Source organism: Ambystoma mexicanum, chromosome 4q (assembly GCF_040938575.1).
Source record: "Ambystoma mexicanum isolate Mex_15411 chromosome 4q, UKY_AmexF1_1, whole genome shotgun sequence".
NCBI lineage: Eukaryota > Metazoa > Chordata > Amphibia > Caudata > Ambystomatidae > Ambystoma > Ambystoma mexicanum.
In genome coordinates, this window is record NC_090928.1 from 950,620,681 (window position 1) to 950,637,607 (window position 16,927).

A 16,927-nucleotide genomic window follows, 5' to 3' on the forward strand; every position below is an offset into this window, starting at 1 on the left:
AGACGCTTCCCTCAAAGGGTGGGGGCTCACGCCAACGATCTGACCATCAGCAGTCGTTGGTCTTAATTGGAGTCCAAACTAGACATCAATCCTTTGGAGCTGAGAGCAATTAGGCTAGCACTGAAGGCTTTCCTACCGTCTGTACAGCGGAGGAATGTCCTGATAATGACGGTCAACACCGTCGCCATGCATTACTGCAACAAAAGAGACGGTGTAGGGGGTCACTACCACTTTGCAGAGAGGCAATACAGCTCTGGTTCTGGGCAGTTCAAGAGGGAATCTCCCTAGCGGCGGTGCATCTAGCTGGAGAGGAGAACACGGCGGCGGACGCTCTGAGCAAGCAGAGCGCTGTCTCCCACAAGTTGGAGATAGCTCAGGAAGTCCTTCAGGTGATCTTCGTCCTTGGGGAACCTTGCAGGTGGACCTGTTTGCGACCGGTGTCAACCGCAAGTGCAAGAGGTACTGCTCAAGGAAATTTCCTCCGAGAGGAGCTCTGGAAGATGCGTTCATCGTGGATTTTTCATTCCCGCTTCTGTATGTGTTTCCTACGATCCCTGTCATTGCTCAAATTCTAAGGAGGTTACGGAGGTTTGGATCCCACATGATCCTTATTGCTCCGTATTGGGCCAGGAGAGCGGGTTATCCGGACCTTCTAGACATGTCCATCTGTCCTCCCATTCGTCTTCCTCAACGAGTGGATCTTCTCTGTGAGAGGAAGGTCGGGTTCTCCTCCCAGAGGTCAAGACTCTCAGCCTTCAGGCATGGTTTCTGAAAGGTTGAGATATAAGGATTCGGACCTTCAAGATGACATAATGGAGGTGTTGCTTTCGGCCAGGCATCCAGCAATAAAGTCCCTGTACCGTTGCCGTAGGTTTTGCGACTACTGGTGCAGGGGGAAGAATGTTGATCCTTTTCAGTGTTCAATTCCAGAGTTTCTCTCCTTCTTGCTTTCTTTAGAACACAGGGGTCTTCAGGTGGGGACCATTAAAGGTTACCTAGCAGCGTTGTCCATATTTAAGCGCTCATCCGAAGAATGCTCTTAATTTAAGATTCCACTGATCACTCAGTTTCTAAAAGGACTCACAAATGTGTTTCCGCTGTCACCTTTTCAGGTGCCGGTCTGGGACCTTAATCTGGTCTTAAAGTTTTTGATGGGTGCTCCGTTTGAAACTTTGCGCTCCTGTCCATTGAGGTTGTTGACCTTTAAGACTGTTTTCTTGGTTGCAATAACGTGCTAGAAGAGTGAGCGAGTTGCAGGCACTGTCTTCTAAGCCACCCTTTACTGTGTTCCACAAGGATAGAGTTGTATTGGGAGTGCGTCCTTCCTTCCTCCCTAAGGTAGTCTGTGACTTTCACTTAAGTCAGAAGGTTGTGCTACCCGCCTTCTATCCTCCTCCACATCCTAGTAAGGAAGAGGAACAGCTACATAGGTTGGATCCGAGGAGAGCGTTAAGCTTCTTTCTTTCCAGACTGTCCAAGGTCCGAGGGGACAACCAGCTGTTTGTGGGGTACACTGGTCACAGGTTGGGGCCTGGCTGTTTCTAAACGGACCTTGTCTCGGTGGATCATCCTCAAGATTTGAGTGCTATAGACTTGCGGGCAAAGACCCGCCTGAGGGCTCATTCCACCAGGGGCATTGCTACTTCGACAGCCCTACAGAGGGGTGTTCCTGTTAAGAACACCTGTGATGCTGCGACGTGGTCTTCCATCCACACGCTTGTTAGCATTATTCCCTGGATACTGCACATGTTAAGGATGTGGCCTTTGGGAAGGCTGTGCTTTACTCTGCCATTTAATTGGTTATATCTAAATTATTCTCCCTCCTCCACCTTTCGTTACTGCTTTGGGAGTCTGTCAAAGATGAGGAACACGTTGGAGGACACAATCCATTCGAAGAACAAGTTCCAACTGGTAACGTTCTTTCGACTGGATGATTACCCCTCTGAAGAATTTCCTGTGCTGTTGCAGCTTACGTTCCAACAAGGCTGAAGGCAGTCTATGCTGGTTGGGCCCACGTGGCCTACACGGTGAGAGGTGGGAAAAACCATGAACTGAGGCTACGGGTGCTGTGCGTGCTGCTTAGAACATCTGATGACGTCACCCTCGATTGAGCCCTTCGAGGGTCATCGACCCGACGCATTCGACGCAAGGCGCCCTCTGCCGGAAAAAATTCTAAAGCAGCCGAGCTGTGGACATTGCATGTCAAAGATGGGGAATATGTTGGAGGAACATCCAGTCGAAAGAACGTTCCCAGTTGGTAAGTCACTTGTTCATCTATTCTAATGGATTCCTTCCTCCCATGCATTTCTCATCTATGATATCCCTATCCCAGCACAGCTGTTCTCTGGACACTTTTCTTCCACCAGGGGGCGCAGCTCCACGTATTCTCCATCCAACGCCTCTATGCATCTTGTGCCTATATGACATCTGGGCCAGTATATTTAGCGGTGTCGCACTCCGTGACCTCAGTTCCTTTTTTCCGCACACTCTGTTTGATAATTGGGAACACGCTCATCGAGGTTAACTTATTTTTCCGGTGCCATGCCTATTCCGTCATAGGCCTCCGGTTCAAGCCGTGTACAGATTGCAGCTGGCAGATGTTGGTCTCGGATCCACACTAGATATGTTCATATACAGCTTGGGCGAGGGCCCCGGCACACAGGGCTGTGTGTCGTGCCATTCAATGCAACCAAAGGTGCTCTGGGAAAGGACGGTGAAGATATTCACCTTTGAACAGGCGGCTCCTAGCAAAGAAAAGCGAAAAGGAGTTAGAAGGGTCGGAAGAGGTCCTGCTCTCCAAGTGAGTCATAGCACTGACATTTGTCTTCCTCTTCAAAGAAGAAAAGCCACCAATCCATGGATTCGCCTGAGCGGCCAAAAGAGGTACCTTTTCCGACCGTATCCTCCACGCTGGAGATATGGGAGAGTTTCTGCCTGAAGGTGTTGGACATCTTCGCCAAGGCGCCGATGGCTCCGGCTTCCGTGCCTGTTACACAGGTGACTGCACTGTCTGCTTCGGCTATGGCGCTGCAGGGTCCCACAGCGTCTGCTGTTACTGCCTGTGCACCATCAGGGGACCACTCCCACACACTGATGGGCTTGGGCCTGGTCCTGAGAGAAGCCAAAGTCACTCAGTGCTGACAGCCCCGGTGTCGTTGGGCCAGTCGGCACCGTTGAAACCGCTGCTCTGTGGAATAAGGCCCACTCTGCATGGATGTTTTTGTGCCAAGGATGTACTACATCTATGATGATGAGGAGGGTGACCAGGTCCCTTTTGGAGTGGGACCTCTGTGCTCTAGGGAAGTGAGGAGTTTCCTGAAAGAATTTACAGGGAAGGTGAGGATGTGCTGGCACTCGTAGAGGACCTGCCAGGATCCATTGGCCTTGACACCTCTGTGGAGAGGGATTTCTTGCGAGCTCCCACCCTGGGAAAAGCCCTAAGACACATTCCAGCACTTGACGGCTAAAGTGGGCAGTACTTTGGGATGGTGTGCTCCATCCAGGTCCAAGGTTCAGTATGAGCTTTGTGACATTCTAGAAAAGGTGCACAAGAAGGAATCGCTCCTGCCCTTCAATGTGGTGGTGGAAGCACCTGTACTGAAGGCATGGGAGAAGCCTGCCTCTCTTCCGACTGTGGAAAGAGACATGGCAAAGAAACACTGTCCCGCTCAATCAGACCACCCTTTTTCTCCTCTCATGCCCCACCAGACGGAGAGCTTGGTGGTCTAGGCCGCTATGGCTAGCCTGAAGACCTTCCATTGGACAGGGAGAGTAAGAGGTTTGACTCATGGGGCAAGAAGGATTTGGCATTGCAGGCTGTGAATGCCTATTGCACCATGGCAAGGTTTTCCTTCAGCCTTTGGACAGTTGTGGCCAATGTGGCTGAGCATATCCCGGAGGGGGAAATGAGGGAAGATTTCCAATCCCTAGTCTCTGATGCACACCAAATGCTGCAATCGGGGCTGGACGCAACGGACTGTGTGGTTAGGGCCATGATCACCAGCACGGTCGTCGGGTGCCACACCTGGCTAAGGATATCCGAGATTGTGGCCAGCGTCCAAGCCAGATTGTTGGACATGCTCTTGGATGGCAACAACCTTTTTGGTGTTACGCCTGACAACGCCCTCCAGAAGGTCCAGTCATCAAAAGCGACAGCTAAGTCCCTGGGGCTTGCAGTGCAACGGCCCTTTGCACAACTGTCATCTCGGGGTAGTGGCTTTCGTCCCTTCACCGCCTTTTGACCTGAGAGGCTGTTGTCAATCTTCCCCCGGGAAGAGGGAGTCGCTTTCCGAGAGGTTGGGGAAGAGGTGCCCAGAGGGGTGGCGTTGCTGCAGCCTCTGTCCCTGCAGCGCCAATCCTCGGTACATGTTTTACCACACATCTTCAGTGGGGGTGGGGGAGTTTTCCTTGTTCAGCACAGAATGGTCAAAGACCACGTCTGACGCTTGGGCCTTACATGTCATCCAACGCAGTTACTGCTTCCAATTTCTACAGTGCCCCTGGACAACAGTGATCTGGCAACCCCCTCCAGAGACTGTCCTCCTGGAGGAGGTCCATCAGCTTCTGCCGAAAAGTGCAAAGAACCTGGTTCCATGCCGAGGAAGTGGGTGGTACTCCACCTATTTTTTGGTGCTGAAGGACGAAGGTTTGCGCCCCATTCTGGATCTGCGGCTGCTGAACTACAAGGACAAGTTCACAATGGTTACTCTAGCCCAAATTCTGCAAGCCCTTGATCTTCAGGGCTGGTTGGTTTCCCTGGACCTTCAGGATAACTACTTCCATGTGCTGATTCATTGAAAGCTCAGGAATTACCTGTGGTTCGTAGTGGGCCAATGCCATTACCAGTACAAGGTCCTACTTTTCACTATTTCCTCGTGTCCTAGGGTTTTCACCAAGCTGCTGGTAGCGGCTCGCCTCAAGAGGGAAGGCATCCATGTCTTTCCGTACTTGAACGACTGCCTCGTCTGAGCTCATTCCCAAGATCTAGTGTTAGAGCACCTACTCCACTTATGCACTCTTTTGCACAGCTTGGGCTTTTCTCTGAACTTCAAAAAGTCTCAGGTTTCACCGTCCGAGTCACTTGGATCCATCGGGGCAGTCTTGGACACATGCCTGGACAGGGATTTCCCACCTGAGGAACAAGTGGCGAACATCTTTTGGATGGTCAATGTCCTCCAATCACAGGAATTGGTCCATGCCTCAGCTTTTCTACACCTTCTGGGCCTCATGGCCCCCTGCATCCTTGTGATGCCAGAAATGAGGCAGTGCGTGAGATTGCGTCAGTGCGTTCTCTTTTGCCAATGGTAGCAGTTCCGGGCCATATGTCAGATCTTCTACAGGTCTCGAACCAGGTAGCTCAGGCTCTCGCGTAGTGGGCCGTGTGATGCAACTTGCTGAGGGGTGCGTTGGTTTGCCAAACTTGGCCCCAGGTGACTGTGGTCATGGACGCATCTCTGACTGGCTGGGGTGCTCACCTGTCAGACCTAACAGTGAGCGAACTGTGGTCTCCCGTGGAGTCTCTGGAACACAGCTTGCTGGAGTTGAGGCCAAACCGGCTGGCCCTGGTCGCTTTCACTCCCTTTGTGAAACACAAGACTGTGCTGACCCCCCAGTGACAAAACAGTGGCGATGCACTATCTCAACAAACACGGCTGTGTGGGATTCCTGCATCTGTGCAGAGAAGCAATGCGACTGTGGTTCTGGGCTCCGGAGAACAGTGTCTCTCTGACGGCAGCTCATTGGCACAGTGGATGCCTTGAGTAGACTGACTTTGGCCTCCTACGAGTGGGAGCTCTGTCAGGAAGTTCAGGGGGAGGTCATTTCCCTTTGGGGGGACTCCTCAGATGGACCTCTTAACTTCCAATAGGAAGTGCAAGGAGTTCTGCTGCAGGGAATATCTTCGACCAGGAGCTCTGGGGACATACTCACGATAGAGTGGACTTCAACCTCCTTTATGCGTTACCGCCGATCCCTGTCATTCCGCTGGTTCTCAGGAGATTTCACCAGTTTGAATCATGTTGATCCTGATCGCTCCAGACTGGGCCCGGAGAACTTGGTACCAGAGTTGCTCGGTATGTCCATCTGCCCTCCCTGGTGCCTCCCGAGGAGGGTAGACTTGATCCCCCAATAGGAGGGACAGATACTCCACCCAAACGTCAGAAGGCTGATCCTTCATGCGTGGCTACTGAAAGGCTGAGCTACAAGGAGTGGAACTTGTCAGATGGTGTCCTCGATGTGCTCCTTTGAGCTCAGAGGCCCGCTACAATATCCATTTGTGTGTGCAGGTGGCATACATTTTTGATTTGGTGCCGGGAAAGGGACCTGGATCCTTTTATCCTGTCCTTTATCCACTGTGTTGGATTTTCTGCTTTCCTTGGCCCAAGCGGGCCTGCAGATAGGTTACCACCCCGTTATTTCAGTGTTTGAGAGGTCCTCAGAACAGGGCTTGTTTTTTCACAATCCCCACTGTTATGCAGTTCTTGCAGGGGTTGCGTAACCAAGTTCCTCCCTGCAGTTTGTGGTTCCGGCATGGGATTTGAATTTAGTTTTAGCATTTCTGATCAGCGCTCCGTTTGAGCCTTTTTGTTCCTGTTCTAGTAGATTGCTCACCCTTAAGGTGATATTCCTGGTTGCCATTGCTTCCGTGAGATCGGCGAGTGAGCTCCCGGCGTTGTCTGTTTTACCTTCCTATTCGTTTTTTTCCAAAGATAAGGTGACATTGAGAGTGAGCCCCTCCTTTCTGCCGGAGGTGATGTTGGGTTTCTATCTCTGTCAGAAGCTCCATCTTCTTGTGTTTTTTCCTCCACCTTAGCCTTCCAAGGCAGAGGAACGATTCCGTCGGCTGGACCCAGTACGGGTCCTTAAGTTTTATGTTTCTAGTACTAGAAAGTCTAGGAAGTACGACCTGCTTTTCGTTGGTTACGCTGGTCCTCATGCTGACAGAGCTGTGACCAAACAGACACTGTCCAGGTGGATCATTCTCTGCATCTCAGAATGCTTCGATCTGGCTGGGAAGGATGTGCTTGACAGTCTCAGAGCTCATTCTACCAGAGGAGTGGCTGCCACCTCTGCACTGTAGAGGGGTCCCTGTCCTGGATATTTGCCAGGTAGCAACATGGGTGTCTTTGCACACGTTTGCTAAGCATTACTGCTTGGATTCCGTTGCGGGCCAGGATGCCGGGTTTGGAATCCATGGGAGGAAAGAATCCATTCGAAGAACACATTACTTACTTCTCATTAATGTCCTTTCTGATGGATATTTCTCCCACGGATTCCTCATCACACTTACTACCTACCCCTCTTTGTGGAAAGTTAGTACACCATCAGTTCTAGAGCCATTCAGCTTCAGAGTTCTAGGGGAAAAGGGTGGCACTAAGGCCATGGGGCGCGGCACTGTTATACATACTGGCCCCAAAATCATATCTGGCGCGGTGCATGTAGAGGAGTTGGGCGGATCCATGCTGCGTCTTCCTTCTGGCGGGTATGTTTCCAGAGAACAAATGTGCTGGGATAGGGATATCATAAATGAGGAATCTGTGGGAGGCACATACATCAGAAAGAACGTTAGAGAGGTAAATCATTTGTTATTCGCAGGTGACAAATTGGGGATCACTGCATATTCATGTATCCGAAAATATCTGGGAAGAGATGCAGTCTGGGCATTTTACCCTTATTCTTGACAGTGGTGAGTGCCTGTCCATGCAATGGGAATACCTGATATATGATGGCAATTTGAGTAGCAGAACCTGTCATGGCAATACCTGACAAATGATCATGCTCCCTGAGGATATTTTGGCAATAGTTTCTACTTGTGCGTGCTTTGACATAAGCTTATTCAGCAGCTACAACTATTGTCTTTGTTAACTCTTGTTACTTTTGTGTATGTGCTCTTGAAAAAACGAAAGATTGACTTTATGGTGATTGTTTCCACTTTGTGTTTTGAGTAGAAGGTAATAGTACATTTTAAACAAATGAGGCACTTATGGCATTTAGTTATGCGAATTTACAGAAAGTTTGTAGGACCTGAAAAACGAACAGTTACTATCTGGTGGCAATCGGTCTTATTTTCGGTGTGCATTATATAGATATGTATTTCTGAGGCTTGTGGATCTACTTAGAATCACATGTTTTGCATAGGCCGACCTCAAGTGGTTGGTGCATTGTATTAGATGATTTGTTTACGATTTCAAAAAGGGACGTCAACGTGGCGTGTCTGTAATACCTGCCCTCTCATGACATGTATTGTACCCATGTTTCCTCAGGTCTACAGATTGCGTTTTTTCCTACCATCGGGTTGGTCGCACTTCATGGAGTTCGTTGTACTATTGCACATGCATTTCGAGCGTTACTTGAATTATAATTTGAATTACACTTTTCACTGTCCTTCATTCAGCATTCAACAAATTACAACCAGCGTGCAATGACTGCGGACATCGGTGCTCCAGGAGGAGCGAAGAGGTTGTATAGGCCTTTGAAGCCAAAGACATTAAAAGATCGGTGATCAAAATGCTGAGGCCTTTGATGATGCAAGCTGAGGCATTATTGGAATACTCCACCAGAGCAGAGGAATCGGAGCCGGGACAGGGCAGCGGGGGCCAGTCCCCAGATTTGAAAGGCAGATGCCACGTTCTGCTATCAAGGGTCCCCTGGCAACAAGGCTACCCAGTAAAGCAACACATGTCACCATTTCAACGCATCCAGTGGGGATGCTGAGCAAACACAAACACATCTCTATGGATAAGCACACTTTGCCCCCAAAGTCAGTTTTGACGCATTTGTTGAAAAAGTCAAAATCCACGGCAGAGAAGGCTTCCTCGGCGCCTAGCGGGTCAGCGTCGTAAAAGTAATCCTTGAGTTTAACACACTCGACGTATGCAAGCATGTTCAAGATTTACATTAATCAAAGTCGGAGGCGCTGAAAGAATCTGTTTCGACGCATGTGAAAAAACCAAAGTCAAAACACACAGAAGGTTCTTCTACCATCAGTGATACGCTTAAAAGAAAAAACGGATGCACTCACAGGTGCAGGATAAAAATGGCTTCTTTCCACCACTACACTCCCCTAAAAGTGGGTCATTGGGGTGGGCCAAGGAAACATTTTAGACCACTATGGAGAAGGTAGCCTTCTTTATGGATTTATTAGGAAAAACACCCTTTCAAACCACAATACCCCTTGTTAAAAGAAGAGACTCCTTAAATAGGGTATGGACAGAGCCCACAGCCTCATATGTGGAACCAGTGGAAATTGAGATTTTTTGTGATGTGGGCAAAGATTTTGCTGAAGACAATACAGGTACTGATTTAAGGAGACCTCCCTCATCGGATACTGATGATGGTCCAGTTTCATCAAAACCTATGGACGACTTTCTGTTATTTTAAAATCGAGCCACAAGAGTCCGGGGAGGACACAGATTTTGTGGATATTCCTAATGAAAAGACATAGGTTACGTTACCCAGTATATACCGCTTCTAAAGTCTGTCAAGAGACGGGTCAACCTTGTCTCTAGCTACACCAGTGTTAACAAAGCCTGTTAATTCACGAATAGAAAAAGAAAATGTAAACCAGCCCCTACAGGTTCTGTTCATCAGGGGTAATTAGATTCCCTAGTTGTCACTATAACGCGTAAAAAGGCCAGAACACCTTTAGCAATGTCTGATGACCACCTGATGAGGAAAGCAAAAATAATATGCTTTTGGCAAAAAAGTTGCTATTTCAGGAGTTTTCCATATGCATATAGCTAACAATACTGCTCTTATGGCTAGTAATAATAGAGCCCAATGGGACATCATGGAAGAGCTAGTTAATAACGCTCCAGAGACCCTTAAATCAGAAATGCTGAGAACACTAGCAGAAGGCAATCAAACTGCTAATGCAATCCTCAGAACACCTTAGAAGCTGCAGAAACAACGGGCAGAGTCAGCGCTGTCTCCCTCTGTTTCCCCATGCGCTTTCACTCTCTTTTTACTTGTGCTTTCACTCTCTTTCTCCTTGTGCTTTCACTCTCTTTCTCCTTGTGCTTTCACTGTCTTTCTCCTTGTGCTTTCATTCACTCTTTGGGCTGTCTCTCTCTCCCCCATTATGCTGTCACTCTCTTCGCACCCTTCCTACTTGCACCCTTGAAGTTATCCCCTCTTGCACCCTCATTCCATCTTCTCCAACTCTCCTTTGCTTGCAGTCCTTACTGTTCCTCTCATCTCTCCTCACAGCCTCGCTTTTCTTTACCTTCCCACTCTCCCTTTTTTGCACATATCTCCTCTTGCTTACCATTGATGGCATCCTCTCTCAGTGGTTTCCTTCTTTGCCCATCTCATTCTCTTGCATACCTGCATCCCTTCTTAAATCTTCCCTTGAAACTTTGCACTCTTCTGCTTGAACACTGGTGCCTATAAATGCAAAATTCAAAGAACGGCAATAAATGCCAAACCTATTGAGGAAAGAAAAAAGATTAAATCCCCATTCATTAGTGCTGTCTTCCTTCTACTCTTCCTGCTGTGTAATCAATGGTTTATCTGATGCACACCCTGTCATGAAGGTTTGCACACTTTATATCTTCTGTCTCCTATACAAGATTCTTGTGTAACTGTTGGGAAATATTTTTCTATTTGCAACTTTCCATACCTTTCAGTGGGACCCCCAGCATATCTGCTGACTGATGTTTGTGATCCTGATCTATTTTCAGCATGTGAAGTCTTTTTCAGCCTCACTAACGAAACTTATTTCGTTTTGGGAGAACTGGCCAGTCATTAAGGCTCCCAGTGAAGGGCAATCCTGTCCCACATTGGTTTATTTGTGTAGCACTACTTTCTTCCATAAGGATGGCAGTGCAAAGAGAACTCTCTCCCTTTTATTCTTTTACCTTGAGTGCTTTTTACTCTTAAGCAATGATGCCCAGATTTTAAGATTTATAGGTGCACTACTGTGCACTTTAGCTCTAATGTTACTGCCGTGTAGCATTTTGTCGACCAGGCGAGTGTTCTATGATCACTGTCTTTGTTGGCCCTCTTCTTCCTGTTCAAGGGTAGGAAATTACCATATATTATCATGCTTTTTCGTGGGTTCTGTCCAGATCCTAGGAAGAGCCTTTGTGGCTTGGTCTGGGTAGGGTGCCGCAGACATCCTAATACACATTAAAGCAAGTTATTTATTTATTTGTGTTCTTTCTGTAAAAATAGTTTTTTAATTAAATCAAATCAAGTTCCATTTCCCTTTGAAAGCGAGAGTTATGCCCTTGATGCATGTGAGCTTGGATATCGTAGTTGTTTGATCTTAATGCAAGTGCAATAGTAAAGAAGTATATTTTTTATTTGTGCGGAAAATCTGTTGCTTGACTACTATTGTGTTTGTGATCTGTACTCCCTCTACTCTCGCCATCCTTCCCTCCCTTAATCTACACGTTACTGCTCAGTCATGTTACATGTGAGAGTTTGGTTAAAACTTCTGAAAACCTGGCAGTTTCTTAACTGTTTTCTCTTAGAATCCTGTACCAATAGTATTCAAACAACCCTTCTAACCATAATTCTGTTACTGACGATGCAAAATGCATATTGTGGGCCACACATTGATTCTATTCTCTTAAAGTATTGTTTTCATTCCTTTTTGTATATTTGTCCTACACTAATGCAATAGATTCCACATCTCAAATTATTTAACTTAGATTCCTTATTTTGAAAGAATGTTCTACTAAATACAAAGTAGCGCAGCACTACTAGCCCTGATGGAGGTCGGGTCGATGGAGTGCAGATTCACAGACATTACATGATTTAATTGAACATGCATGCACCCGTTACAAATCTCGCTTTGATGTTATTGTATGGCTCATTATCATTGGAAGTAAGCTATAATACTTTCTCCAGCATGGGGTCTGGCATGGATTCACATGCTCATGAATATTCCCCGTCGTCAGGCTGGGAGATCCTCGGTAAAGAAAAATCAGTATCAGTTTCGTTTCTGATATGTCTTTCGTAGTAGTAACCAATCACTGATCTCTGTGTCATACTGACCACAGCCAATGACTGCCCTCTCGCTAAGCCCCGCCTCTGCCAGCCATCCTCAGATTTTTACCGCACGTTCAAGTGTTGGGAGTCCTCGTGCTTAGCTCTCGAGCTTTTGCTGCGTGTTTCGTGCTTTTTCAGGTGAATTTTCACATTTTTTCGGTTAATCGAGCCTCAAGCTCCACCGTTTCTACTTCCGTTAACAGGGACCCGTTGCGGGATTTTCCTACGCCCCTCAAGGGTGAAGAATTCGTCGAATCAACTTCTTGGAGGATTCCAGAAGATTTGCGGCCTACTTCGAGATGGCCCAGGATGCGAGTTCGTCACCCGGACCCAAGCTGTTTCGCGCACCTTCCCCGGCACCGTCAACCACGAGCCAGCGCTCCGGTTCGGGGAAGAGGAAGTCCGAGACCCCGGGTAAGCTTCGGGAGAAGCCCCGTCCGATCTCGGAAGAGGGGGAGCGAGGCGTCACCCCTCCCCCTAAGGAGAAGACCCAGGGCGCACCTAAGGTGGTGAAGGCCCCTACCAGCAGGCAAAGGCCTCTATCGAGGCGATCGCTGCGACTCTGGCCAAGCCGGCAGAGACCCCGCCAGCGGAGACTGCCTCCGGGACTAGAGTTTCCCTGCCGCCAAGGAGGGAATCCTCTTTTCAGCCCATCGTCAAGGCCCCTGTGATGGAAAAAGGGGGGGCACGGTAGCCTCCTCGAGCTCGGAGTCAGCCTCGGAGGGGGAACTGACCGGGGTAGTGAGGGATCTCGAAGTCCAATTCGAGAGAGTTCGATCCCGCAAGGAAGATCCTCGGGAGATAACCGAGGAAGACGTCGATGGCGAGGAAGAGCAGCCTACCCTTCCGGCGCAGCCGGAACCTAGGCCTCAGGATAGCTCGGTGGCCATTTTGTTTGCGATCCAGTCCTTATGCTCTGAGATAAGGACGAGATTACCACGGCCCAGGCTGTCGGGAAGTCCTCAGAACAAACAACGGAGGATCCAACACTCTCCTCCGTTCGCCCCCATACTGCCTACAGTCCCCTCCTCATCCTCCCACGAGTCGGGAGATGACAGTGCGGTGGGCTCGACGACGGGTTCTGACGGCGACGACGACGGAACGGGTCTCCCGTCGCACGGGGCTCTCCGCCCGACGAGATTGGCTCGTTCCACGCCATGATCACCAGGGCGTCCGAATTGTTCCAACTCTGCCCGAAGGAGCAGAAAAAGGAAGGTTTCCTCTATCAGCGCCGGGAGGGCAAGAGGAAAACTGTCATCGCGGTGCCTCTAATCGATGACATCTGGGAGGAGGGCCTGTCGGTCCTCAAGAACCCCTCCACGGCACCAGCCAAACGGGACCGGTACGAGAAGAAGTACCGGGTCCCCGAGACCGCTCCCCTGTGCCTCAGGGCCCAGCCAACGCCAGGCTCGGTCGTCTCGGCGGCGGCGAAGAAGAAAGTGGCGGGGTCAGGAGCCTCAACGTCGAATTCCCCGCCGGACGGCGAGGGAAAGAAGTTGGACACCATGGGGCGACGGGTCATTTCGTCGGCGGCGACGACGATCAAAGCGGCCAACGCCCTGGCGATCGTGGCCTGTTACGACAAGGAGCTCTGGTTTAAGCTGGCCCCCATATTGGACTTCCTACCGGACGACAAGAGGTCCGAGGCCCTGGAGATACTTCAACAAGGCGAGGTGGCGTCGGACCACGCCATAACGGTGGCAACCGATATTGCCGATACCGGGTTCCGCCAGCTGGGCAACGGAGTTTGCCTATGACGACGGGGTTGGCTCCGGGCGACCGACTTCCGTCAGGACATCCAGACCAGGGTGTTTGGACATGCCGTTCGACGGCAGCAACTTGTTCGGGAAGGCGGTGGACGAATCCCTCCAAGCCATAAAGACGGACACGGAGACGGCCCGCACTCTAGGAGCCCTTCAGCAACGACGGCCCTTTCGGAGCTCCGGAGGCAGACAGGGGGCCTCCAAGGGATCCAGCGGTGGCTCGTCATCCTACCGCCAGGCGGCACGCTCCTCGTCTCAGGAGGCCTACAGGGGTCGCGGCAAGCAGGGAGGGCCTCGCCGCCGTCGGCAAGGTGGCCAGGACGGCAAGGCCACCACAGCCAAGCAGGACTGAACCGGCCGTGGCGTCGGGCCCCCACCGAAGCACCCGGTGGGAGGCCGGCTGACGAAGTTCGTCGGCGTGTGGAAGTCCATCTCCACCGACCGTTGGGTGCTGGATACCCTGGCAAGAGGACACTCTATCGAATTCCTGAAGAAGTGCCCTCACGTTCCACCTGTGGCCAGGAAGGAAAATCTCGTCCCGCAACTGCTGTTGGAAGTACGGGCGATGCTCAGAAAAGGCGCCATCGAGGTCGTCCCGAAGAGGCTCCGGGGCTCCGGGGTGTACTCAAGGTACTTCCTCGTCAGGAAGAAGACGGGCGGCTGGCACCCCATCCTGGATCTTCGTCGTTTGAACAAATACATCAGATCACAAAAGTTCAGGATGGTCACCCTCCAGCACGTGCTGGGACAGCTGGAGGAAGGTGACTTTCTATCGTCGCTCGACCTGGAGGATGCATACTTCCACGTTCCCATCCTCAAAAGTCACCGAAAGTTCCTCAGGTTCGTCGTCCAGGGACGCCACTACCAATTCAGAGCACTGCCGTTCGGATTGAAGTCGGCCCCCAGGGTCTTTACCAAGTGCCTAGCACCTGTGGCAGCACGGCTGCGCCTGCAGGGGATTCAAGTCTACCCCTGCCTAGACGACTGGCTCATCCGCTCAAGGACGAGGGAACTCGCCGTCGAACACACTGCGAGGACCGTCCAGCTACTCTCAGACCTGGGATTCGCCATAAATTACCCAAAGTCCCACCTGGTGCCGTCGCAGGTGGCCCTGTTTCTGGGAGCGAAGTTCGATACAGTGAGGCGCCTGGCGGCACCGTCGGAAGAACGGACGAAGACCATTCTGGGCAAAGTGCAGCGCCTGCTAGCCACCGACGTGGCCAGGGTGAGGTCCATCAAGTCCCTCCTGGGATGATGTCCTCTTGCATCTACCTGGTGTGCCTCTGCAGACTACGGATGCGCCCTCTTCAAGAATTTCTCGACGCCCGTTGGATGCAGGCGACGGGCACCTTCGAAGACAGGGTCCCCCTCAACGAGGTGTTCCGGCGGGCGATTCAGTGGTGGGGCGTTCGAGCGCACCTCACGGCAGGCAAGGACTTTCAGACATCGGCGTACCAGGAGACGGTGACGACGGACGCTTCCCTGGAAGGTTGGGGCGCCCACACCGGAGATCTCCACGCAAGAGGCCTCTGGCTCCCGGAGGAGAAGCTCCTGCACATCAACATCCTGGAACTCCGAGCCGTGTTCTGGGCTCTCAAATCGTTCCGCCCGTCGCTCAAGGGCAAGGTGGTGCAGATCTTCACGGACAACACCACGACAATGTTTTACATACGGAAGCAGGGAGGCACCAGATCCCCAGCCCTATCCAAGGAGGCACAGGATCTGTGGCACTGGGCGGTCGCCCAGGGGATGTTCCTGGTTCCCTTCCACCTGGCAGGAGAAAGAAATACCATTGCGACTCGCTCAGCAGGGAGCTGCGCACGTGTCACGAGTGGGAGCTGCGCCAGGATCAGGTGGATCAACTCTTCCGACGATGGGGCAAACCCCAAATCGACCTGTTCGCAACTGCGACGAACTCGAAGTGCCAGAGGTTCGCCAGCAGGTTTCCCCAGCCGAGAAGCATGGGCGATGCGTTCTCGTTCCCCTGGGACGGCCTATACCTGTATGCGTTCCCTCCGTTGCCGTTGCTGCTTCGACTCATCAGCCAGCTCAAGAGGTCCCGGTGCAGGATGATCCTCGTCGCACCGGCGTGGCCGAGGCAGATCTGGTTCCCGGACCTTCTGGACTTGTCAACGTCCCCATCCATCAAGCTGTCGGCGGACGCAGATCTTCTCTCCAGAGAAGGAGGCGCCATCTTCCACCACGACCCGGCGTCGCTGAACCTGCAGGCTTGGCTCCTGCAGCGCTAGAGTTTGGAGGGTACGATATACCGGCCGACTGCAGAGAGGTTCTTGCGAAGGCCACGGCGTCCTCGACTCTCAAATGCTACGGTCACAAGTGGAAGAGGTTCTCTATCTGGTGCCGAGCACAGAAGATCAACCCCCTACGGATTACGGCCCCTCAAGTGCTGCCATACCTGCTATCGCTGGCAAAGGCTGGGCTGGCCCATGCCTCCATTAAGATTCATCTGGCGGCGATCTCCAGATATACCAGAACCCCAGGACGGACGTCCCTGTGGTCCCATCGTCTGGTAAAAGAGTTTATAAAAGGACTGTTCCGGTCGTTCCCGCCGGTGAAGGCCCCGGCGTGGGAACTTAACGTGGTGCTGACCAGGCTCATGGGGCCCCCATTCGAGCCGATGCACTCCGCACCTATGAAGTTTGTGTCGTGGAAGACTGTGTTCCTGGTGGCCATTACCTCCGCACGACGAGTGGGAGAGATCCAGGCCCTATCCTGCAAAGCACCGAACTTGACTTTCCGTGCCTCGAGGGTGGTGCTTAGGACACACGCCTCCTTTATGCCCAAGGTGCCGTCGGACTTCCATCTTAACGAGCCCCTGGTGTTACCTGTTTTCTTCCCGTCTCCTTCGTCGCCGGCCTAGAGGACTTTGCATCGCTGGATGTGGCTAGAGCGCTGAAGTTCTACGTGGACCGCACGAAGAGTTTTCGGAGGACATCACAGCTGTTTGTGAACTTTGGACCTGTGAATCAAGGGAAGGCTCTCTCGAAGTCTTCTATTTCCAGATGGCTCTCCGGCTGCATCATGCACTGCCACTGTTTGGCTAACCGACCGCTGCCAGGCCGTCCGAGAGCCCATTCGACCAGAGCGATCGCTGCTACTACGGCGTTCCTATCTGGTGTGCCCCTGCTGGACATCTGCAGGGCTGCTAC

General features: G+C 51.3%; 1 protein-coding gene across 1 annotated transcript in view; it reads left to right on the forward strand.

Annotated features, from left to right (window-relative positions):
• UTP25 (UTP25 small subunit processome component) overlaps positions 1–16,927 on the forward strand; it is a 379,991-nt gene that overhangs the window by 203,273 nt on the left and 159,791 nt on the right. The window lies entirely within an intron of this gene.